The 27117-nt window shown below is 40.8% G+C and overlaps 1 protein-coding gene across 1 annotated transcript in view; it reads right to left on the bottom strand.

Annotated features, from left to right (window-relative positions):
• LOC121855375 (protein dachsous-like) overlaps window positions 1-25276 on the bottom strand; it is a 36164-nt gene extending 10888 nt beyond the window's left edge. Inside the window, exon 1 of the mRNA XM_042350267.1 lies at window positions 25135-25276. The gene's annotated coding sequence lies outside the window, so the exon portion shown is untranslated. The remainder of the gene's footprint in view (window positions 1-25134) is intronic.
• Window positions 25277-27117: the final 1841 nt, after the last annotated feature.

The raw sequence follows: 27117 nt of genomic DNA on the forward strand, positions 1-27117 counted from the left end.
GAAACATCGATAAAAACATTAAAAAATATATTACCTTGAGAATACCAAGTCAATAATAATATTTCTCAGCCTAACAAAGGAAAATATCTCAGTCAGAATAATATTAAGTAATTTACAAGAGAGAGAACAATCCAGTGAAGCAAAAATAGCTCTTCCGTGTTATTGATTGACGGGTTATTATAGATTATACTTGTATCGTCAGCCAAGACTTCGCTAAGAGAGAGTAAGAGGGTCAGGACACAGCAGTAGGAGGGTCAGGACACAGCAGGAGAATCGGGACACAGCAGGAGGTCAGGACACAGCAACAGTAGGGTAAGGAGTCCAGGACTGACACAGGAGGGGTCAGGACACAGCAGGAGGGACTGTAAGGTCAGGACTGCAGCTGGGAGATCCAGGACACAACAGGAGGGGTCCAGGACACAGCAACAGGAGGGTCAGGACACAGCAGGAACAATGAGACACAGCAAACAGAGGGTCAGGACACAACAGGGTCAGGACTTTAACAGGAGAGGGACACAGCAACAGGAGGTCCAGGACACAGCAGGAGGTCAGGACACAGCAACAGGAGGTCCAGACACAGCAGTAGGGTCCAGGACAAAGCAGGAGGGTCAGGACACAGCAGGAGGGTCAGGACACAGCAACAGGAGGTCCAGGACACAACAGGAGGGTCAGGACACAGCAACAGGAGGGTCCAGGACACAGCAGGAGGGGTCAGGACACACAGCAACAGGAGGTCAGGACACAGCAGGAGGGTCCAGGACACAGCAGGAGGGTCAGGACACAACAGGAGGACCTTCAGGACACAGCAACAGGAGAAGGTCAGGACACAACAGGAGGGTCAGGACACAGCAACAGGAGGAGGTCAGGACACAGCAACAGTAGGGTCCAAGGACACAGCAGGAGGGTCAGGACACAGCAACAGGAGGTCAGGACACAGCAGGAGGTCAGGACAGCAACAGGAGGGTCAGAACACAGCAGTAGGGTCCAGGACACAGCAGGAGGGACACAGCAGGAGGTCAGGACACAGCAGGAGGGTCAGGACACACAGCAACAGGAGGGTCAGGACACAACAGGAGGATATCAGTCAAGTTAACCAGGGATCAGACCAACAGTGGGGTCAGGACACAGCAACAGGACACATAACAGGAGATCAGGACACAACAGGAGGGTCAGGACACAGCAACAGGAGGTCAGGACACAGCAGCAGGACCAGGACACAGCAGGAGGAATCCAGGACACAGCAGGAGTCAGGACACAGCAGGAGGGTCAGGACACAGCAACAGGAGGGTCAGGACACAACAGGAGGATCAGGACACAGCAGTAGGGTCAGGACACAGCAGTAGGGTGAGGGCGCAGTGTGTACACAGATGGCAGCGGCAATGGCAACAGAGCGTGAGGCTGGAGAGCAGGAGAACCACAAGGCCGTCTACCTGCATCACTACCACTACTACCACCATCACTACCACTACTGCCACCATCACCACCACTACTACCATCACTACCACTACTACCAGTCACATGGTCAACCAACAAAAAAAGTCAAAACAAAAACAGCAAGTCAAACAAAACCACCAGAAAAGTCAAACACTACAGATCAGCATTGGGGTTAAAACAAAACAAAGCATGGCTAACCACACAGCAGTCAAAACAAAAACAGCATGAGTACCACTACTATGCTTCCTTGGGTTTACCAAGTCCTGCATCACTACCACAATACCATTGCTGCCTCCATCACTAACTACTCCCACCATCACTACCCACTACCCACCATCACTACCACTACTACCACCATCACTACCCACCATGCACTACCACCACTAAACTACTACCACCATCACCTTTCACTACCACCATCACTACCACTACTACCACCATCACTACCATCTACTACCACCACTACCACCGGCACTACTACCACCACCGTCACTACCTACATCACTACTCACACACCATCACTACCACTACTACCACCATCACTACCACTGCTACTGCCACATCCTACACTACTACCAACTACACCACCACCACTGCTAACTCCACACTATCACCCTCACACTACCACCATCACTACTACCACAGAACATCCCACCCATACACTACTACTACAGCATCACTACTACTACAGAACACTCCTACTACCACCCATTACTTTGCTTCTAGCCACTACCATCACACCCTACCACCATCACTACCACTACTACCACCATCACTACCACTACTACCACCATCTCTACCACAAGAACTCTCCCACCATTACCACTTCTACAACAACCACTACTACTATAAGCTCTACCACATTTACCACTACTACTATCTGTACCACATAACCACCACCACCACATCATCATCACCATTACCACCAAGACTACCACAACTACCATTAACAATACTAATAAATATATGTCGTATTTGTTGTTGAAATATATTCTGGCTGTTGGTGAAACATACCATACGCCATCACCTATGTAATTAACCACCTGTTCAATAGCTACACCCACTCTCTTTTATACCGTTAATTGCCCTCATTACCACACTATTGTCCCCGCACACCATTAATTACTACTATTTACGCCAATCAGGTGACACACGAATATACTTCTTACCTGTAATTAAAACCTCACAAACACACACACACACAAAAAAAAATAATATGCAGATGACTTAGTTCACACAGGTAATTTAAAGTATTATTATTGATAGCATAACAAGTAGCCGAGTCATTAGATGTTATAATTACGGTTTATTACTGGTTTACAAACTGGATTTAATTCGGTGAGTAATTTGATTAAACAACGAAACAACGACAATAAACAAGATATTATTTGGTTAACTTCCTAATACTGTGTTTAAATCTCCAGACCCAAAGACGATCTAAGGGGACAAAGGAAAACAAAAATTATGCTCATTCCTATTCAATAAACACAAAGATAATCAAAAGATATTAAAACAAAAATAATTGATAACTAAAAAAAAAAATATCATAATGGGATGACATAATTTTTTTGTGACATATTTCTAAATTAATTATTAAGCCCAGATAAAATATTATAAACACATTATCATAGGTCATATTATATTAGGTATTAGGTATTGGTGACTCTATTATACTCATTTGGTGTTTAAGTCTTATAGTAAATAATAATATAATGCTATGTTTAGGGAAATTATTTGTAGGGTAATAATTTAAATCTTACTTTTTTAGGTTAACTTAGGGATTTTTTATATAATTTCCTTGAGAATATTTAGGGAAAAAAGTCTAAGCAAAATTCTTCAGATACATATATGGAAAAAAGTTTGAGAATTTCCTCAGATAGATTTAAGAAGTGTTCTAATTTTTTTCAATAAGACTTCCAGAGAAAAGTAAAGGTTGACACCTGAGAGAGACTTATGAATAACTGTCCTGAGTTTAATGTTAGTAATTATATGACGAGGAGAGAGAGAGAGAGAGAGAGAGAGAATTTAAGGCCAGATGAATCTTAATTTTGTCACCCAGAAGGTGGATCATACACAACCACAGCCGTTACACACACACACACACACACACACCTGTAAGTCCCTCACCATCAACACTACTGAGAAACCGAGGCGAAAACCTGGCAGGATCCCCCTCCAGCCCAGCCTAAGACCTTATTAATCCCGGGTGTAGGATCCAAACAGCATTGTGAGGGGGAGGAAGGCGATCGGATTACAACCATAAGGGTCATGCCGACTTACAGCCCCTCCCCCGTGTTACCCCACACAAAAACACACTACCTTGCCCACCCTCGTATAGGCGGCCCCTCTTGTGCTGTAGTGATGGAGGCGAGGTGAGAGTGGAGTGGAGGGTTCATTGACATACCTGAGTGGAGTGAATATATTTATATGTAAGACACATAGACTGAACTAACTCTACCACCCGCCCGGCACCAGGAGGGTGGAGCTTCAACAAGACATTACCGACTATGGAATTACAGATACATCCCGTAATAACAGCCACGTCGCCACTTTTATGTAGCCTCACATTACATAAATCACTTTTGATCTAACAAGCCATTACAATCTGATAAAAGACATTGCAATTACGACCATCAGTTTATTGGTGTTTTATGTGTGGAGGAGCTTCCTGTACGACCATTTACCCATGAACCACCCCTTTAACTACCGTTGCTAATTATTTATAACAACCCTTGATCACTACTTCCACCTGGCCAGGGTAATCATGTCATCTAATAAGAGACTCGCCAGGGCCACGAGCGGCCGCCGCTAAACTCCCACTCTCAAGTCTTCACCATTACTGCCGCCTCCTCCTCCGCCTCCTCCTCCGACGTGAATTAAAATGGAAAAATGACCCTAATTATCATTTCCTGGAGCATTAGCGTTTATCATTATTGCTGGCCTTGAGTCTGTGGCCCAGCCTGGCCCACCCACCGGCCTGGCCACCACCGCACTGTTTACTGAAACGTGGTGTGGCCTTCATGCTGCTGGTTACTACACATAGTGCGGCCTTCATGCTGATGTATATTTACACATAGAGTGGCCTTTATAATGATGGGGCTACACTTAGTGTGGCCCTCATACTGAAGGGTCCACGCTTAGTGTGCTAACATACCTCTCGCCCATACACTCATCCACCCTCTCACCCACACACTCCATACTAACACCCCTCTCACCCACACACTCCATACTAACACCCCTCTCACCCACACACCCCATACTAACACCCCTCTCACCCACACACTCCATACTAACACCCCTCTAACACTAACACCCCATACTAACACCCCTCTCACCCACACACTCCATACTAACACCCTCTCACCCCACCTCCCATATAACACCCCTCTCACCCACACACTCCATACTAACACCCCTCTCACCCCACACACTCCACCCTCTCACCCACACTCCCATACTAACACCCCTCTCACCCCACCTCCATACTAACACCCCTCTCACCCACACACTCCATATTAACACCCCTCTCACCCACACACTCCATACTAACACCCCTCTCACCCACACACTCCAGACTAACACATCATAATACACAGTCTAATGTCACACGTTAAAACAAACTTTTCCTTTCCGTCTCACAACTCTCCACTTCACAACGCACTCATTACCTGGTTCTCATTGAGGGATTTAACAAGTGCGTTTGGCTATTTACACACACTCACATCTACACTTACAAACTTTAAAAAAAAAAATCTAATCTTAAAGTGTGTTTGTAATCTTCACTCACACTCCATCTCTACAATCGCACACACTTTAAAGACTTACCAAGTGTGTTTAATTTTTGTTCACACTCCACTTATACACTTAAAGGCAGTTTATTCACACTATGGATTATACGACAGAAAATATATGACACTCTATTGAGGGACTTGAGATGAGAGTGTAGATGAACCCAACACTGGATGGACTTACAGCAATGGACAGGAGTGAGGGAGGAGCAAAGCCATGTGGATGAGAAGAGTGTGGATAGATATGAGTCCGTGTGGATAATGTTGGAGAGAGAGAGAGGAATATACAGTAGCGCCGTGTCACCACCCACAGTAGGAGGATCACCCATATAGATCACAGGGGCCGTCGCTGGAGGCATCAAACACTCAGGGTACGAACTGAAAAACTCAACTGGCCCTCCGAAAAATATATTTATATATATATATACATCATAACGCCTAGAGTTACGACACTGAGTTAACTACCAGCGGCGGAGGTTGGACTGTTGACGAGAGTGAGGGTCAGAGAGGGGGAACAAATCCATCAGTTGGTGGAGGCTTCTAGGTTAAATTCGTAAAATGTAACATCCTTTACTCTCCTTGTCTTCTTCCCTCTCCTCCTCCTTTTCTCTCCTCTTCCTTCTCTCCCTCCTTCCCTCTCTACCTCTCTTCCACCCTTCCTTCTTCCCTCTCTCTCTCTCTCTCTCTCTCTCTCTCTCTCTCCTGGTGTGAGTGAGTGGCCGCACGGAAGGTCGGTGTGATGTCCCGTGTTCCGCCAGATCGCGTTACACCTCATCAATGGGGTCACGTCACAAAGGATTGATAGGGGGTATTCGTCAGTGCTTCCAGGGGTTAATGTCGCTCATAACTCACAACCCCAACCACGGTTAATGCTATCACATGTTAATATCATACTGGATTAACTCTCTCTCTCTCTCTCTCTCTCTCTCTCTCTCCTACCCATCCCCCCCAACCACTCCTCCTTCTTCTCCTCATTCACCCACTCACGCCGTCCCCCTCCTCCTTCCACTATCTTTCTCTCCTGCCCCTATTCTCCACCTCTTCCTCCTCCTCCACCATCACTGACCGTTTGTCAGTTTGTCTCCCTGCCTGTGTCTTAGCTAGTTAACTGTGGCCCGGGCCATCAACTGTAAACTATAATAATTTGTGTGTTCACTTCATGCCCCTTCTTCTTTCAGTAATGAAAGCTTTTGTTAAACGACCCACCCACCCCATGTCTTTGTGTGTAATAAGTCATTTTTGTTCAATGTATATTTTCAGCCTTCGGGCTGCAGAACTTTTTCAATAAACAGTTAATTATTATTATTATTATTATTATTATTATTATTATTATTATTATTATTATTACACACACACACGCGCGCGCATAAACACATTAAACCCAAGAAAGACGAGAGAGCTCATGACTTTAATAATCCAGTGAATCGACAATGGCGATAAAACTTGAATATTAATTAGGTTGAGTAGGGGTACACACACACACACACACACACACACACACACACACACAACACACACACACACACAAACACACACACACACACACACACGAGAGCAGAACACTTAACAGGAATAAAAATAAAGGTTCATCCCCTTCTCCTTACCCCCCCTCCAGCATTCTTGGACGGTACAAAACGTGAGTAATTACAGCCTGAGTAATACCACAGTCCACCACACTACAGCCACACTACCACTTTATGTAACGCTATAGTCAATGCATTTACTTCACAGTTATTTAGACCACAGTTAACCACACCACCACACTACCACACTACCACTTTTTGTATTTCTTCCAGTTATTTTAAGATCATTTACCCCAAAGATAATATTTTAACCATAAACAACCACACTACCACACAACCACACTACCACCTTTTTTGCAGTAAAGGTTTAGAAATATTTATCCAACCACATTCCACCACACTACCACTTTTTTGTAACTAAGACACACACACCACACACAATTTCAACCACAATTCACCACACTACCACAACACGTAAATAAGAAACTATATCCAGGTCACAGTATCAGTGGCGGTGTTAGGTGGTTGGCTGTGACCATTTTATTTGTCTTTTTTATGTAACCCGGGGATATGATGTCTCTCTCTCTCTCTCTGAAGGTTTGTAAATAAAGAACTTTGAGATATTCATTGTTATTCTGTGAGTTATTAGAGGCTAAATGACTCGTTCTTATCAAGGTAAGTTATTAAAGGTAAATGGTGTACACACACACACACACACACACACACACACCAAAGCAGTTGTTGGTTTACACTTCGGCTCACCAGTGTGTGTGTGTGTGTGTGTGTGTGTGTGTGTGTGTGTGTGTGTGTGCGTGCGGAGATTACTTGTACCTCTAACTGTATTTTTATGTTTGAGTACAATATATGGAGGTAACTGTACCTGAAAGTGTTTTATTGTACTCTGAATACATTATGTAGAAATTACTGTATCTTTCCCTGTAAGTTCAGTATCGTAGATGAATACAATATGTGGATAATACTGTATCTATAATGGTTATATTTAAATGCAATACAAGGAAATTACAACGCCCACAACTGTATTTTTATGGAGCATCACCACCACCACCACAAAGCCTCCCCCCACCCCCTAAAATATATATATAAACAGTAAACTTGAGGAATTTATTACGAGATCAGAAACAGAACACCATTAACATACCTGTAGCATTAAACCTCAACAAGGACTAATGAGCTTCACTATGGCGTTTACCTGTGTGTACCCCCACCCCACCCCTCGCTAAATACACCTAGGAGATCTACACCCAGGAGATTATCTACATCCAGGAGATCATCTGAAGTTCTACACCCAGGAGATTATCTACACATAGGAGATCACCTACACCCAAGATTTTATCTACACCCAGGAGATCATCTACACCCAGGAGATCATCTACACTCAGGAGATCACCTACACCCAGGAGATTATCTACACTCAGGAGATCACCTACACCCTGGCGTTCGTTCACCTACCCTGGCGATCGTTCACCTACCCTGGCGATCGTTCACCTACAACCAGCCACTCTTAACTGGTGACGTAAGGACACACCTCCTCCCCTTACACATTAACTCAGGTGTACAGAGGACCATAGGTTAATCACTTCCTTAACTAGAGGTTCGGCTATCGTTATCTGACCCCTGGAGACTGCTTATCTAACTAGAGACCTCTCCCTCACCCTAGTAACGAGATAGTTCAGTCAGTCAGTCAGTCAGTCAGTCAATCAATCAGTCAATCAGTCAGTCAGTCAGTCAGTCAGTCAGTCACTCAGTCAGTCCTCCCTGTGTCTGAAGTAGGAGGAGGAGGGGAGGAGGATGACGGTGAGGGGGAAGGAAAGGGAAAAAGGAGGAGGGGGAGAAAGAGGAGGGGAGAAGTAGGAAGAGTAAGAGAAGTAGGAAGAGGAGGAGAAGAAGTAGGAGAAATAGGAAGAGGAGAAAAAGAAGAAATAGGAGGAGGAGGAGGAGGAGGAGAAGAAGAAGAAGAAGGAGGAGGAGGAGGAGAAAAAAAGGGAGTAGGGGAAAAAGGCAGCCAGTATGACTCCCATCCACTATTAGCATCATACACGCTCAACATCTCCAGTATAGTCAAGAAGGATACGTGACGCCCAACATGATATAGCCAAGTTACGCGCGCCCTTGAAAGATGGCGCCCAACCAGTCTCGAGAGCAAATTCAACTTATAATTCAAACATAATCTCCATTTTGATTCACCTTGGAGTGCAGAGGAACCACGTGGTGAATTCCTGATTAACCTGCCGTCTCGAGGCCCTAGTGTGTTGGTCATGGTGGAGGCCGGACCTCTCCGACACACTGTATGACACGGTTACCTCAGTGACTCCTAGCCATGGTGGAGGCCAGACCTCTCCGACACACTGTATGACACGGTTACCTTAGTGTCTCCTAGCCATGGTGGAGGCCAGACCTCTCCGACACACTGTATGACACGGTTACCTTAGTGTCTCCTAGCCATGGTGGAGGCCGGACCTCTCCGACACACTGTATGACACGGTTACCCCAGTGACTCCTAGCCATGGTGGAGGCCGGACCTCTCCGACACACTGTATGACACGGTTACAATCTCCTGGGCATGATGGAGGCCGGACCTCTCTGACACGGTTACAGTCTCCTGGGCATGATGGAGGCCGGACCTCCCTGACACGGTTACAGTCTCCTGGGCATGATGGAGGCCGGACTTCTCTGACACGGTTACAGTCTCCTGGGCATGATGGAGACCTCCTCATCTCCGACACGACAGGTGCGCCATACCTCCACCAATAACACATTAACATCAACATGGCTGACCGATACACAACGCGGAAGTGTTTGCAGTCACTCCGGGGGATATAATTTTGTTTGCTGACCCTCTCCCAGGCTATAATATTGTTTACATATAACTCTGACGCACAATAGGGCTGTGTTCAAGTCCTCTCTGACACTAATAATTATACCAAGGATTATGATGACCCCCTCTGTTACGTCATATGATGGGAGGAGATGGGAAGGGGTGAGGGAGGAGCAGGAGGTTGGGTTAGGTTACAGTAAATGTGTGCACTCATCTCTCAAGTACAGTATGACGAGTGTTTGCAGTTGCCTCTGGGATATGTGTTTGCATTCATCTGTAGATATAATATAGTAGTGTTGGCATTGATTTTACTGATGACTATATACGGGTGTTTACTATTGTCTTAAGCCTTGTTTACCTGTACGTATGATAATGAACTACAGGTGGATATCTCTGGCATGCAACAAATATCACTGTTTAAGGTTGCAACTTGGTAAACGTGGTCATATTTCTCTGTAGACAAAATAAAGGAGTTCTGTATTCACACTCGTCTCTTGAGTAGGGTGTGGAAAGTGTTTGTAATTGTTTGTGGTGTGTTTGTTTGCTTTCAGTTACAGACGTGATGTATGCAGTTGCTTGCTGTAATATCTAGGGTACAGTAAGAGAAGTAGTCTGGAGGGTGGGGCGTTGTTGTTGTTTTTGTTGTTAACGACATTGTTATTTTTGTGAATATCACTACTACTACTACTACTACTACTACTAATAATAATAATAATAATAATAATAATAATAATAAAAATAATAATAATAATAATAATAATAATAAAAATAATAAAAATAAAAATAATAATAATAATAATAATAAAAATAATAATAATAATAATACGGCAGCTAAACAAAATCTCAACATTATTTCTAAAGTGATCAACAGTTTTACTCCCAAACTAAAATTCATCTCTGGGAAATAAAATCTGGCTTACGTCAACAGTTTCCGGGTAAGACACTACCAGCGCTGTGATAAGTCTCGGAAATAATTACTCAACTCTGACATATGAACTGTATTAAAGAGTCTTCAGATATGATACTTCCAGTGATGATGATACCACCTTCAGGAAATAATTTGACATCTCTTAGCGATATTATTCATTTCTTCAAGAGATTTTCTTCACACTAAGTAACAATTTTTATTATCTGGGAAATAATGTCCAAACAATTTTCTCTGGGGTGACACGGGCCAGAGAAATATCTAGCGCCAATAAAGAAGGTAATAACAATAAATAAATACACTCCACTAGTCCTTCGGTACTGCACTCGACCGCCTTCACTTCCTCAACTGTACCGTCAACGCTGGATGGTCTGGTGTTGCCCTGTATGCAGACCAGCGACTCTCAGCTCTCATAGTGAGGGTTATAACACAGGAAGTCTCCTCTATACTCTTTTAACTTATCGTATGTGATGGTCTTAGAGAACAACTTCATTAAACCCAAACAATAAAAAAGTTATAAAATATTTTAATTAAAAACAGAAATTAAGCCGATATATATATATATATATATATATATATATATATATATATATATATATATATATATATATATATATATATATATATATACACGTTTGTATCTTGTAACACCATCAACACTATACCACTACTACCACCATCCCCTCCCCAGCACTATACACACCAACAACCTCCTCCCCAACACTATATGCAATACCACACCCCATCTTCCCCAGCACTATACACCACCACACCTCCTCCTCCCCCACACTATACACCTCCCGTCCCCCACACTACACACATCCTCCCCCCCACACCCCCCATCCTCCTCATCTCAGTCACCCAAACACCTGGTCGGAGACAGAGGGAGCGCGGGGCTACTAGCAGGGCCAGGGAACAAGTGGGTGTGCAGAGTGTGTGTCTAGTACAGCCCAGGATCCACGTACAGCGAGGATGTGGAGGGTCAAGCAGCCTCAGGACCGGTTGGCTGCGCTACCCCACCACCACTACCACCACCACCACCTAGCCACCCAATTTGCATGTGGCCGAGTGGCGTGTATTTGTTATTGTGTGGTGGCGTATTTATGAAGGTGGGTAAGGGGGAAGGTTGGGGCGGCGCGCGGGGTCTTCCTTCACTCACCCCCACCGACGACCCCGTGTGGGCCAGGGCGACACACGACACCTTAGTAGCGGCCCCCACTGGTTGGGATGCCCAGCAGGTAAGGTTTGTCAGTGGGGAGAGGGACATACCACTGAGATCTGGTGTCCCGGTGGCTGGCTGGACTACCAATTACGTCAGCACTTGTTGACTGGGAGAACACACGGCCCTCGAGTGGCATCTCCTGGTGAAGGATGACCACTAGTTACCTCAAGGGGGAGGGTGCGTCAGTAATAGGTCTACTATACGATGTTCGCACCTGCTACAACTCATCCAACACGCCACAGTAGTCTGGCCTGTGTGGTTCAGCAGCCAGTCAGGCGAGAAAGGCGGAACACATTCCTTGACTAAGATGTCTTTGAGGATGACAGTCAGTGATCAGGTTTACTAACACTTGAGGGCGATCTCTGTTGATTCAGAGACCTACCACTAGAGTGAGTGGGAGGTTCACAGATGCTGCAGTAACTCCTGAAACTGATGACTTAAACCCCGCTTCATGGTGGCTCAGGTTCCACAGTCCGCGATATAGAAAAAAGAATCCAATAAAAATGAAACTAAAAACAGGAAGAGGGACCCCCGCTGGAGCCCAGTCCACCAGGCATCGCGTAATTCACCACCTGCATAAATAGCAACAGTCACTCCGGGACCCTCAATAAACTGTCGGTGTATCTTGAATGTGAACTGGCGGAGTGACTGGTGGTGGCCGGGTAACGTCCGGGTGAGGGCGACTGCGAACTCCGCTCCATAAATTCTCTCAGGATTGACAAACATACCTGAGATGGCGACCTTCACCTGTAACAAATAAGAGCAACACACCTCCTCTTTCCCACGCTGCTGCCACACTATAGGACCAACCTCAGTGTATAGCCACCGAGAAATACTTCATTCACTTAAACAAACTGACATTCCAATCGCTCAGTGAACAGGGAAGACCGCAGACAGATAACTGTACAAAACATACGGTGGGAATCTTTCATCCATTAGTGAATCGATACAGGATGATGGTTCTAATGACACCACCTCCTCCTCCTCCTCCTCCTCACCTTCATCCAAAAGCCCATGGAGGAGCTGCCGTACATCCCATGGGGGGGTGGGGGGAGATAAGGGGGGGTGGGGGGGATAGGAGGGGGGGGTGTGGGGAGAGGAGAAAACCAGATCGAAGGTAAAACGTCACAGTTGAGATGTTAATTTAGTTATTAATCTAATTATGGTGTTCATTAGGAGGTTTGTGCCGGGGATGGTAACACTAGCCTCACCACGCATACTATTAGACACTAAGGACCGTGTAATTATTGACCGTAAAGTACACTACTCTCTCTCTCTCTCTCTCTCTCTCTCTCTCGCTCTCCCTCTCTCTCTCTCTAACTTGACTTTATTAACAGGAAGTCTATATTAAGTGGGTTTAGTAACTCTGAATTCAAGTGTGTTTATATGAGTGTTACAAGTGTGTTTATATGAGTGTATGAAGCATTGTAATACACAGACACACTCAAACCACTTGTATACATACACTTAAACCATACACACTTATGACACTGACGTAAACACACTTATGGCACTGATGAACTTATGACTGATGTAAAAACTAATATAAACATCCATAAACATCGCAATAAAGACACCTGGGGCAGAAATAAACACCGATACAGACAGACAGACAGACAGACAGAAACAGACAGACAGACAACGAACTATATACAATAACACAAGAGATAATTATTAATAAACACGAAAATAAACAAATAATGCGAATACAAGAAATAAAACCAATGTTATTTTACTGAACAATATATATATATTTTTTTTCTATACTTTCAATAAAATAAATATATTTACTTAAGTTATATCATAAAATGCTTAATGATATAATTTTAATCTATTTTTTTTTTACTTTTTAAAATATTATTAAACAGTTTAAATTATTCAGTGTTTATAGAATAAGAGTTTTACATTAGAAAATATTTTTATCAAGGATTGGTTTTTCAGGGAATATTTTTAATCAAGCGAGGTACTGAGAGAGAGAGAGAGAGAGAGAGAGAGAGAGAGAGAGAGAGAGAGAGAGAGAGAGAGAGAGAGAGAGAGAGAGAGAGAGAGAGAGATGAATGGGGTGTATAGTAAAACATACAGTAGTTATCTATTTATATATCTATCTATCTATCTATCTATCTGTCTGTCTGTCTGTCTGTCTGTCTGTCTGCCTACATATCAAATAACGACCAACTTAGTTTTAATGCGACTCAAACTTGGCTAGAAATATTCCCCCCTTCCTCTCATCTCCACCAAATTGGATTAAATAAAAGCCAGGTACAGGTGCATTCTACATACAGGTGCATTATACATACAGGTGCATTATACATACAGGTGCATTATACAGTCACCTGGTGCATTATACAGTCACCTGGTGCAGTCAACTTCCGGGGTAGAGATTGAACGACGACAGTAATGTATGCAAACGTGATTCTCATATTTATTACATCTTTATTAAGCTCTTTAATTATTCATAGCTCTTCTCTTATTCGGTTTCATATTCGTATTTTTTTGTGGAAGTTCGATTTCTTTAGTGAACAACAACAACAACAACAACAACAACAACAACAACAACAACAACAACACGAATAATAATAATAATAATATCAATAACAATAATAACAACAACAATAATAATAATAATAATAATAATAATAATAATAATAATAACAAAAATAACACCACCACCACCAACAACAACAATAACAACATCAATAACGACAACAACAACAATAATAACGAACCTATATTTAGTAATAATACTTGTTATATAAATTATTAATATACTGTAATAAGACCATTCAATGTAATACGAATTAAATAAATGTAATTGTGACATGAAATACTAGAAATTAATTATCATACGTATAAATTAATTGGTGGACCGTAAATTGGTTAGGTTAGGTTTTGGTTTGTGTGTCGGCTGTTGTTGTAATTAACGTTCACTAATTTTTCCTTTATTATTATTACCTTTACGATTAACTCAAAGTATTAATTAAACCCCACAGCATAATTATTCAAGACTATTTAGAAATGACAACTATGATAATGCTTCACAGTCTCGATAAGTGTTTCAATTGAGATGAATCAAACGTAACTGGTCGAATACCTGAACATAATTTCATTCTACGGAAGAGTCGTTTCGTTAACATTAACCGAATCTGAAGCAGAGTCGAAGCATAGCGAAGCATTCCTGAGCACAAGATATACAATCAAGATGTTTCGGTCAAAGGAGAGAATATTAATCAGACGAAAAGAGTCATATTTCTACGCGCACGATTGGATGAGACGGTTTCGTTCACATCAATGGGTTCAGGAAGCAAAGTGGTCGAGATGGGGGGAGAAATGGGTCAGTTCTACTTAGCCAGTGAGACCGTTTGGAAACTGATTAACTGACTGACTGACTTACTGATTGAACTGAATGATTGACTAACTGAATCACTGATTGATTTATTGAAAGATTGATTGACTGACTGACTAAGTGGCTGACGGACTAGTTAAATGAGTTCAGTAAGGTGACCTGACTGATACTCATAAATGACTGATAGACTGACTGGAGTAAAGTCAGTCAGTCAGTTAATCAGAAAATATTTAAGCAAGTTTAGTCTATCGCGTCTGCTTCTACTGCCCTCCCTCCCTCTCTCTAACCTCCTCCCTCTCTTTCTGACTCTCTCCCCCTCTCTCTCTATCTCAAACTCTCTCCCCCTCCTCTTCTCCCTCCCCTTATCTCTCTCTCTCCCCCTCCCCTTCTCTCTCCCTCCCCCTCCCTCACTCTTGCGTATCGCTCGCTCGCAAATTATTCAAGTTTTGATGCGTGGAATATTCGTCGGTGTGACAGGTTTAACCCTCAGGCGTTTATTAATTCAGATTCTCGGCCAGGTGTCCAAGGTGAGCTCTCCTGCGTGTGTGTGTGTGTGTGTGTGTGTTACATCATCACTGGAGGATCTCACGCGGGCTTTCTACTGGTACTTATAAAGGGGGTGTACTTCAGGCACTTATATAACTTAACCTAACCTAACCACACACCCCCAAATAGCTAGCGTTAGGGTGGCTAGTCTTTATGTTAGATAAGCTGAGGGGCGATAATCTTCAAGTATTCCGCCTAATTACATAAGACAGACAACATAATCACCTTCTTCAACACTCCTATAATAAACTCTATATAATAAATTCATGTAAGTAACGGAGTAATAAATAAATATTGTGGAATTTCTAAAAAAAAAAAATAATTTTCATTATTTTATATGCGATATTTTTTTTCTCCGGGAATATCAAAATGTATATGGAAATATTTTTATGGTGGATATTTATGGAAAGTGTTTATATAGTTGTGTTTATTTACTTATTTTAAAGTAATTATTATTTATGGTGTTTAAATATTTCATCAAGAAACATTTCTCTATGATAATTGAAGATAACAGAAAAACAGCGTCGATGATAATAATAATAACAATAGTAATAATAAAAATAATAATAATAATAATAATAATAATAATAATAATAATAATAATAATAATAATAATAACATCCAGCTTTACTAGAAATGTACAGTACACTTAGGATGAAAAATAAGGCGACGGATGATTGAATAAATTACATTTGTACAAATATGGACGTACTGTACACAAGCGCGAACAGGATATAATTGATGTACAAATTATAGAACAGCTGAACAAATAAATCATAGATGTACAAATAGGGATAAACAAGTGCGGACAATAATATAATGGCTGTAGAGTACAAATTATACCACAGAGCAACAAATAAATTACACATGTACAAATATAGATGTACAGGCGTGGACATAGATACGACAGGTGTACAAATTATACTACGGACGGAGACATGCACTACGGACGTACCGTTATATTATAAACGTACAATAATATTTTGGGTACGTCGACAAGACTTGAAACAGTGTTGCCACATCGGTGTTGCCTTATCTACAATACTTCACTGTTGCCATAACGATACAATTATGTATACTGTATATAACGTACTGTATATATATAAACTATAAAAAAAATTATAAACTGTGAAGAATTTTGTACTGTATTAAATTATCTGACATAAGTGTACAATGAAAAAAAAATCGAAAAATAATGAACAATGGCCAGACACTGGACTACACCCTGGTCGGTCTGGCCCGGCCGACGAGAAACAACTGGGTAACTACTGGGAGGAACCAAGACACATTCCTCATCTCCTGAACTGATACACACGGAGAGTATTTTATTATCTTCTCCTACAACGACCAGGGTGAAAATTAGTGGATTATAATACAGTAAAATTAACACACAGAGTATATGACGATTATGTTCCACAAATTAAGTAATAATAATAATTCTGTGACATTGACCTTGACCTCTACGACCTTGACCTTGACCCCAACCACATTGATCTTGACCTTCATGTGAGCGAGCGAGGCTCCACCAAGCGCTAGCACGGCGAGTGTCAGTGGAAAGTCGCGGACCTCCAGCACCTTGAGAGGGTTTATTTCGTCCAAAACTCAATCATTAATCCTCAACTTCCAACACCTAATCGTCAACTTCAAATATCGTGATTCATCGACTTTCAACACAAAATCGTCAATTTCCATAACCCAATCATCGGCCACCAACACAAAATTGTCAACTTTCATTACGCAATCCCCAACTTTCAACACAATACCGTCGACTTTCAACACTCAATCATCGACTTCCAACACTAATCATCAATCTCAACACAATACCGTCGACTTTCAACACTCAATCATCGACTTCCAACACTCAATCCCAACTTTCAACACAATACCGTCGACTTTCAACACTCAATCATCGACTTCCAACATGAACCATCCCTAGGTACAAAACACTCCGGAAACTAATGAAACCAATGGACAATAGCAAATAAAAATCCAGGGTTTTGTTTATGCTTCCTGGCGATTGGTTGGCTGAAGAGAAGCCATCTGCCTGCCCGGTTACTATAGGCTCTCATGTTATACCACACACACACCACTACTGCATGTCTAGATATTTATGAAAGAATTACTACTTTCCTTACACCCATTATACGCTATTATGTCTATCAGATGTCCTAAAGCTAAAGAGGACATTTACGAGGATTATTTCTATCACAATTTCCGGTTATTGTAATATTTATGAATATTTTATAAAATACGGATGTCCTAATATTTACGAGGTGTTAAGAATGTCCAAAACAATTTTCAGTTTAATATAGATTTAAGTGTCCAACTATTCATTTGCTTTAGTATGTCTGTATATCCTAAATGTCCCAATGTTTATAATGATCCAAATATTTATGATATACATCGATAAGAATTTTCTTATATTCGGATATATCTATATGTCTTAATTAGTAGGAATTACAATGTATATAAATAGTCTAAGTTGTATTATGAGATATATACCGGTATATATATATATATATATATATATATATATATATATATATATATATATATATATATATATATATATATATATATATATATATGTATATATATATATATATATATATATATATATATATATATATATATATATATATAAAATAATATGAACGTAAATAATCATATACAAAGGTAATTTTTTATTTCTATTTTTTCTCCTAATTTCTTTAAACTCTTGTAAATGGGGAAATAAAATGGGTTAATTCCTATTTGTTTGTTTGTTTTTCATTTGTTTATTTCAAAGTTTATTTTATATCTATTTAATTATTGTTTATTTCCCGCATTTTTATTATTTCTTATTTTCCCTAGAGTTATTTTAATTATTTCTTAATTTATTGTGCGAGTTTTTTTTATGACTTCTATATTAATTACCTTCATTTAGAACCACATTTATCAATAATTTTCACGTGATTTTTTTAAAACTATTTCCATTTATTTCCCGTGATTTGTTTTTTATCAATTAATTCTTCATCTGTTTCCGTAAATTTGTCTCATATTTCTATCTCCATATTTTTTTCAAACTAACTCTTGACATATATTTCCTCGAGGTATTTAATTATTCCGTAAAATAAATATTAATCCTTTACTGTAAATATCTCATCACTAACTTTGATTTACCTGTCGAATCGGGAGCACATATTACAGGCTAACACCTGAGTCACTAATTAACACAGTACCGAACAGTAAACACCTGAATAAATCGCGACTAATCCCCACCCTCCCCCCCCTCCCACTCCCACCAGTGAGAAATTAGAGCGACCAGGATTATCGACTGAGTAAAAAAAACAAAATCTTTGGTAAAACATTTTGATAACTACTCTAGGAGGAACAGCTATCGGAGGCCCTTAAACAATAATAATAATAATAATAAATAATAAAAATAATATCAATAGTAACGATACCATAATAATAATAATAATAAAAATAATAGCAATAATAACGATACAAAATAATACTAATAATACTAATAGCAATAATAATGATACCAAAATAATAACAAAAGTAATAATAATACTAATAATAGCAATAATAATGATAAAACATAATAAAACCAGAAATAATAATAATACTAATAGCAATAATAATGACACCAAAATAATAACAAGAGCAATAATAATTATACCAAAAAAATAATAACAATAATAATAATAATAATAATAAATGCTATATTCCTCAGTTACGATGATTCAAGTAGCCGTATCTCCGAGTTCCCTAGTGGTGTATAATTACATCAAGACTACCTGTCCTCTCACACCTACACCTTGCTAATACAACACAGGTATTTCCCTACACCCTACTGTATCGTCTTAAGAACACCTCCACACAGAGTTAATTTTCCAGACTATTAATTTTAACTTGTGTTTTTGAAGCATTATTTGATTAGTATGAGTAATACCTGAGTTTAATTACCATTCTATTTATCACTGTATAAGGATTATTGTATGTTGTACCGGGTATATACAGTCAGCTGGTATGGTATGAACTAGAGAGACCTGCTCACACTCAAACGGTCTAATATTAATACTAAAACAAGACACAAATAAACAGTAATTAAGAATATGACCAAAAACTTCTACATTAAGCAAAACAAAATTAATAACTTCGTGTACAAAAAATAAATACTCCAGTCAAACAGCATTTCAGAAATTACAAACTGAAAAATACAAGTAAACCTTAAAAAAAATATATATATTCCTATCATTACTAACTAGAATCTCAACCCTTGAAAATGATATAATAAATTTCTTTCACAGCAAAAAATAAAAATAAAATAAATAAGTAAATAAATAAAATCGTATCAACAAGCAATTCATTCATACATTTCAAAGTTAAAGTTACGTGTATAAATATTTCTTTGAGGCGTCTTTTAGATCCGGGTGAGACACAAGGCCACACACACACACACACACACACACACACACACACACATACACCGTAATGAAAACTGTCTTACTGTCAACCCTGTCACCACCTGCTGCTGTTCACACAATAACAAGTGCAGAGAATTTCTTCTTTTTTTTTAATAATTTCCGCTTCTTTCCTTGGTAAATAAATCAATATTTTCCTCAACACCTGGAAATGGTTATGGTAATGCTGTGAAAATGTTATGCGTGTGTTATTATGTTGTAAGCGTTATTACGTTATGCAGTACACCTGTTATGAGAAATACTATTGTTATAAGCGTTATTCTTATGTTATGCACGTCTTATGTATGTTATTTTTGTTATTTGTGTTATGTTATACTAGACGCGTGTTATTTGTTATTATTGCTATACACTTGTGGTATGTTGCTTGTGTTACACTCCTGTTATTTTGTACTTCAGTCGCGTTATTTCTGTTCCATATTCATTTAGCTTCCGTTATTTCAATCCTGTTGTTATTGTTATTCATTAATTGTTCGTTATTAAATTTATTCGCTTTTTTTTCTTATTTCCATTAAACAACCTCGTTAATTATCAATCTACTATTTTACATTTTATTGTACATTATTAACGCTATTTCCTCTTCCTCCTTTCATTCGTCGTTTCCGCCCGCCGTTCTTGTCCAACCATCGTTCAATTAATTTATCAATGGATTTTTTAACCATAATTTCTAGTTTTTCATTTATTTTTATTTATTTTTTTCATTGAATGCAGATTTTTTTTTTAATTTCATTCATTTCCTTCGATTTGGAATTCTTCAATGGGGATTTTTCTGGATTGAAATCTTAACCGTATCTGTTGTATTAATTTTTTTTCATTCTTGTATTTCCTTCAGTGTATATCATACTGCATTCAATGTATTTCATTCATTTATGGATTCACCGAGATATTCTACTGCCTTCATTGTTCATATTTTTCTGGGAGTTTTTTCTTCTTTCGTATTCATTTCATTCACTATACTTGTCCTGTTTAGCTTAGTTTTTTTTCTTTCGTGAAATAAATACATTTCATTCGTGCATTTGCTAATTTGGTCGAATTTCTCACTATGGACGCTGATTTCATTCAATTCAGTCTGCTTCTTTCAGTCTACACTTAACTTCACTCACTAATTAAAATATTTGCTTCACTTTATTCACGGAGGGTGTCTCTATTTACATTTCTTTCAATGAGTGACACTTGTTCATTTCATTCATTCACGATACATGCCATTTTTTTTTCAATCAACATTTCTATCATTTCTTTCAGTCGATCAGTTTCGTCGTTGATTTCATTCACGTGCTTACGTTTTAAGTCTTCTTTCATGGATTTCTTTCATTCACTACTACTTACTTTTTCACAATCTATATTTTCAAATTTCTTTCAATAATCGTGACTTCTTATTATTCATTTCACTCACAATTACGTATTTAAACTTCTTTCAAGATTGAACTCTTCTCATTCATTTCATTCACTATAAACTGTCTTATTTCAGTGTATATTTACTTTTCTTTCTTTCAATTGTTGTTATTCTTCATTATTCAAACAACAGAATCGACCAAAATTGTCTTATTAAAACAACTACAATGAAACAATATATACGTGTGTGTGTGTGTGTGTGTGTGTGTGTGTGTGTGTGTGTGTGTTCCTATATTTTGTGTGTATGTGAGTTACACAGTGGGTGAAGAGTGGTAGACAGTGAGTGTAGGTGGTAGACAGTGGGTGTAGATGGTAGTAGACAGTGGGTGTAGGTGGTGGTAGACAGTGGGTGTAGATGGTAGTAGACAGTGGGTGTAGATGGTGGTAGACAGTGGGTGTAGATGGTAGTAGACAGTGGGTGTAGATGGTGGTAGACAGTGGGTGTAGATGGTAGTAGACAGTGGGTGTAGATGGTAGTAGACAGAGGGTGTAGGTGGTGGTAGACAGTGGGTGTAGATGGTAGTAGACAGTGGGTGTAGATGGTGGTAGACAGTGGGTGTAGATGGTAGTAGACAGTGTGGGGTGTAGATGGTGCAGACAGAGGGTGTAGATGTAGACAGGGGTGTAGATGGTGGTAGACAGAGGTGAGATGGTAGTAGACAGAGGGTGTAGGTGGTGGGTAGACAGGGTGTAGATGGTAGAGGTGTGTGATGGTAGATGCAAGTGTAGATGGTAGAGACAGGGTGTAGATAGTAGACAGTGGGTGTAGGTGGTGGTAGACAGTGGGTGTAGATGGTAGTAGATAGTGGGTGTAGATGGTAGTAGACAGTGGGGTGTAGATGTAGGTAGACAGTGGGTGTAGATGGTAGCAGACAGAGGGTGTAGGTGGTGGTATGTGGGGTGTAGATGGTAGCAGGAGCAGTGGGTGTAGGTGGTGGGTAGACAGTGGGTGTAGATGGTAGTAGACAGGGTGTAGATGGTAGTAGACAGGGTGTAGGTAGACAGGGGTGTAGGTGGTGGTAGACAGTGGGTGTAGATGGTAGTAGACAAAAGTGGGGTGTAGATGGTAGAGACAGTGGGTGTAGGATGGGGAGACAGTGGGGTGTAGATGGCAGGACAGTGGGTGTAGATGTAGCAGACAGAGGGTGTAGGTAGAGACAGGGGTGAGATGGTGGTAGATAGTGGGTGAGATGGTAGTAGACAGTGGGGTGTAGATGGTGGTAGACAGTGGGGTGTAGATGGTAGTAGACAGGGGTGTAGATGGTGGGTAGACAGTGGGTGTAGATGTAGTAGACAGAGGTGTAGGTGGTGGTAGACAGGGGTGTAGATGGTAGTAGACAGTGGGTGTAGGTGGTGGTAGACAGGTGTAGATGGTAGTAGACAGGGGTGTAGATGGTAGTAGACAGGGGTGTAGATGTAGGTAGACAGTGGGTGTAGATGGTAGACAGGGTGTAGATGGTAGACAGTGGGTGTAGATGGTAGACAGAGGGTGAGATGGTGGTAGACAGGGTGTAGATGGTAGAGAGTGGGTGTAGATGGTAGCAGACAGGTGGTGTGCTGGTAGTAGACAGGTGTAGATGGTAGCAGACAGGGTGTAGATGGGTAGACAGTGTGGGTGTAGATGGGTAGACAGTGGTGTAGATGGTAGTAGACAGTGGGGTGTAGATGGTGGTAGAGACAGGTGTAGATGGTAGAGACAGAGGGGTGTAGGTGGTGGTAGACAGTGGGGTGTAGATGGTAGTAGACAGAGGGTGTAGATGGTAGACAGGGTGTAGATGGTAGTAGACAGGGGTGTAGATGGTAGTAGAGTGGGTGTAGATAGAGACAGGGGTGTAGATGGTAGTAGACAGTGGGGTGTAGATGGTAGGTAGACAGTGGGTGTAGATGGAGGTAGACAGTGGGTGTAGTTGGTAGACAGTGGGTGTAGATGGTAGTAGACAGTGGGTGTAGTTGGTAGTAGACAGTAGGTGTAGTTGGTAGTAGACAGAGGGTGTAGATGGTAGTAGACAGTGGGTGTAGATGGTGGTAGACAGGTGGGTGAAGATGGTAGAGACAGTGGGTGTAGATGGTAGTAGACAGGTGGGTGTAGATGGTAGACAGTGGGGTGGTGGTAGACAGGGTGTAGATGGTAGTAGACAGTGTGGGTGTAGATGGTGTAGACAGGGGTGTAGATGGTAGTAGAGACAAAAAGTAGATGGTAGTAGACAGGGTGTAGATGGTAGGGAGACAGAGGGTGTAGATGGTGGTAGACAGTGGGTGTAGATGGTAGAAGACAGGTGGGTGTAGATGGTAGTGAGACAGTAGGTGGGTGCTGATGGTAGCAGACAGTGGGTGAAGCAGAAAGACAGGGGTGTAGATGGTAGACAGTGGGGTGAAGTTGGTAGCAGACAGTGGGTGTAGATGGTAGTGGTGACAGTAGGTGTTGATGGTAGTAGACAGAGGGTGTAGTTGGTAGCAGACAGTAGGTGTTGATGGTAGACAGTAGGTGTTGATGTAGACAGTGGGTAGTTGGTAGACAGTGGGTGAGATGTGCAGTGTAGATGGTAGTAGACAGTGGGTGTTGATGGTAGTAGACAGAGGGTGTAGATGGTGGTAGAGTGGGTGTAGATGGTAGTAGACAGTAGGTGTTGATGGTAGTAGACAGTGGGTGTTGATGGTAGTAGACAGAGGGTGTAGATGGTGGTAGAGTGGGTGTAGATGGTAGTAGACAGTAGGTGTTGATGGTAGTAGACAGAGGGTGTAGTTGGTAGTAGACAGTAGGTGTTGATGGTAGTAGACAGAGGGTGTAGATGGTAGACAGTGGGTGTAGTTGGTAGTAGAGGGGTGTAGATGGTAGTAGACAGTAGGTGTTGATGGTAGTAGACAGAGGGTGTAGTTGGTAGTAGATAGTAGGTGTTGATGGTAGTAGACAGAGGGTGTAGATGGAGGTGGTGGTGCAGGTGGCTGGGCTGGACGGGGCGGGGGTTGGAGGACGGTCAGCTGGGCCCCGGGCCCCAGCTAGGCACTAGGTTTGGTGGGTCCTAGCTACCTATCCTGGCTAGGTGGACGTGGTGTCCAGGGCTAGGAGGGCTTGGCTGCCATATGCTGCTGGTAGAGCGGTGCTGCTTCCTAGCTATCATTATTTTTGCTCCACTCCGATACCGCTTAATTGTACCTGGTCGGGGCCCGCCATTTGGATGGGTCTTATATTAGCGTTTAAATCTCCAGGCGGTGAGAGACGGCGGCGCGCGGGGGTCTGCCTCCCTCTGATGACTCTCACTGCCCTCCTCTGTACCCACATCAACCCTTGACGTCAACATCACTGGGGTTAATACCGACGCCGCTGAAATATCCGAGTGCCAAAATGTGTGGGCCTGGTCCATGCCCCGTGGGGCAGCGACCAGAGCGAGCGCTGGGCAAGATGCCGGACTCTCGCAACACTCACTCACACAAACACACCTTGTAACACATCCCCTCTCTCTCTCCCCCATCTTCTACTGCCTCTCTAGGTTGTTGCTGGCCACGCCCGCCCCCCCACCCACGGTGTCACCCACTTTGGAATTTGTGGAGTGGGTATGTGAGATGAGCCGAGTGCTCAGGTGCATCACAGCCAACCCAGTAATTATTCATCTCCACCTAACTACAGGTAAAACATCAAAACACTCCGGTATTCTTACCTCAACAACAACAATCCATCCATGGGTGCAGCAGGAAATAATCCAGAAATCCACACATATCACAATTTATGCATGTAAATCCACTTTTAATTCCGTTTTGCACTTTATATCACTGCACACGGCCGGCACAGACACTCGCCCGACAAGCTCACAACTCTGACTGACTGGCCGACACCTCGAGTACTCCAGAGCCGGGAAGCGAGCAACGCAGGGGTGCGGGAGCCTAACCAAGACGCTCTCCAAGACGCTTCAATTCCACTTCCCCCGCAACGTATGATCACTTATCATTATTTCCAACATCATTTATCCTTAGTTAATATACTGCTCACTACTCCAGAAGATCAAATAACCTCAGTCTTGACCTCTTAGCAAAGTTGTTGAATACAGTGACCCGGCAACCAGGCCCGCGCTCCTTGCCCCTCATACTACCATACCATATCGTGACTTCTACCCGAGCCCAAATTGTTGATACTTGATAATTAATACCTTCCAACAGCCACTAGCCAATGGACTTGAGTGATCCGCCAGTGTGTATGTGAGCAGCCAACACGGAGAGGAGGAGGAGGAGGAAAGGAGGAGGAAGAAGAGGAGGCAGGAGGAGGAGGAGGAGGGAGGCTGGAGTGTGTATGATAGAGAGTGAGAGGAGAGAGAGAGAGAGATTAAAGCATGATCACCTTACAGTATCACGCTGTTATCACCACTCCTTTGGTTGGCATTGGGTATCTGCTGCCCCCTCGACCTCCAGCACCTGACCTGTTGCGAAGTCGAGAGGTCATCCTCAGGTCACAGGTGTCAAGGTGTTAGACTGGGCGTCCCACAGCAGGTGACAGTGGCTGGGGTGACCCTGAACTTCTGTCTTATAACAAGAAAAGCTTTATTTTTTCCCATGTCTTAATAATGGATAACCTTCTCAGAGCCTTATAAATTTCTTAATAATTTACAAACTTCACAATGACTTACAAATTTCCAAGTAATTTACAAAACAAATCAAACTATAAACTACTTGATAGTTTACAAACTATTATATTATTTACAAACAACTCAATAATCAGCAATTCTCAGTAATTCAATTTACAAAATTCTTTCAAATCTAATCAAATATTTTTTTTAGATAATTTACAAACCTTTCAATCATTTACAAACATTTCAATGATTTACAAACTTCGCAAACTTTCTCAATAAAAATATGGACAAAGTACTGATGACAGGAAGACTTTCATATGTAGTAAATAAATCAACATTTATATAAGCATCTCCTCCAGCTGGCATTCCGAATTATCCGTATCTCTCTGTCCTGATAATCCAGAATAATGACATTTATCTCTCGTTATTCCGGACAATTTCTCCATATATACCGATAATTGTCTAACTTTCTCCAAGTCGTAATATGAATAAGGAATGATAAATACAAATATATATCATGACTGAATAAAGACTAAATATTAAGATGAATTACATAAATGAATAACAAAGACAAATGAATAGATAAACGTTAAGAGTAAACGACAAATAAAAAAAAGGAAAACAATAATAAAAATTGATAAAAGAAAATAATAATAATAATAATAATAATAATAATAATAATAATAATAATAATAATAATAATAATAATAATAATAATAATAATAATAATAATAATAATAATAATAATAATAACAACTAGATGCTGAGAAGTAAATGATAAATTGATAAATATGAAAAAAAATGGAATGTAGAATGGAAAAACATAAAATAAAGGAAAATAATAATCAAATAAATAACTAAAAATAAATAATAAAATAAAATACACACAAAATAAATAATGGATACAAAAATTAAGGAATAAATAAATATCCAATAAACAATTAATAAAAATAAATAATTAATAAAATAATTCCACAACGAATAAAAGAAATAAGGAAAAAATAGATGTCTTTTTATGTCTAGTACGATATCATGTCTACAGTTCTATTCTTATTTTGTTTATAAGTATACAGGTTACGT

Source organism: Homarus americanus, unplaced genomic scaffold (genome assembly GCF_018991925.1).
Source record: "Homarus americanus isolate GMGI-L3 unplaced genomic scaffold, GMGI_Hamer_2.0 scaffold51014, whole genome shotgun sequence".
Classification (NCBI taxonomy): Eukaryota; Metazoa; Arthropoda; class Malacostraca; order Decapoda; family Nephropidae; genus Homarus; species Homarus americanus.